Source organism: Penaeus monodon, chromosome 20, assembly GCF_015228065.2.
Source record: "Penaeus monodon isolate SGIC_2016 chromosome 20, NSTDA_Pmon_1, whole genome shotgun sequence".
Classification (NCBI taxonomy): Eukaryota; Metazoa; Arthropoda; class Malacostraca; order Decapoda; family Penaeidae; genus Penaeus; species Penaeus monodon.
In genome coordinates, this window is record NC_051405.1 from 18,993,942 (window position 1) to 18,994,716 (window position 775).

A 775-nucleotide genomic window follows, 5' to 3' on the forward strand; every position below is an offset into this window, starting at 1 on the left:
ACCATTGCAGAGAGGTGGCATGTATGCACAGGCCACTGCTGAATGGACACCTCTTGGGGTGGAATGTACTCCCACTGAACCTACTCTAATTTGTGGGCATTAAACAGTTGACCACTTAGTTGACCATTCTGGATGAGGAGTTACAGCCTCTCAAAAGTTGAGTTAAAGTAAATTTTCAGCCTCATTTATTAGGAAATCATATATGCTACAGCCAAAATTCTAGAGATGTAAAATTATATATTTTCTGGGTTTATAATTTTTCCCTCCAATGGCTCACTGCACACAATGCCTGGTACATGGTTCATGATGGTGAGCACCAATCATTATTACGTTAGAAAAAATATATATATAACTGCAACATGTACACAGAAACTTCAACCAGATCTTTATAATTTTCTGAATATACCCTAAAAAATAAGGCAGAGAATCCAGATTTTTGTAAGAAATTCAATGGCCTAACGAATAACACAAATATTTGGTAAAGGCAAACAAAATGCCTCTCTGTCCTTTAAAATTTTAACAAATTATTGCCTACCTCTGCTTCTGGCAGTGGCTGGGGGGGAGTTACAGAAGCTGCTGGTTGTCCCGGGGGCTGAGTCTGTATGGATGGATTGAACCACCTTTTCCTTTGGGGCCTTCCCCATCATGGGGGGACCCGTGACTTTCGTGGGGGGGGAGGTTTAAGCCCCCTTTGGGGGCCCTCTGTGGTAAAAAGCAGAAAAAGGAAATGTCCTGAGAGGTTCAAACTAAATCTCACCCAAAACCAAAAAATAAA

The 775-nt window shown here is 41.2% G+C and overlaps 1 pseudogene; it reads right to left on the minus strand.

The window, feature by feature from the left end:
* Window positions 1–775, minus strand: part of LOC119585931 — a 20,948-nt pseudogene that overhangs the window by 1,911 nt on the left and 18,262 nt on the right.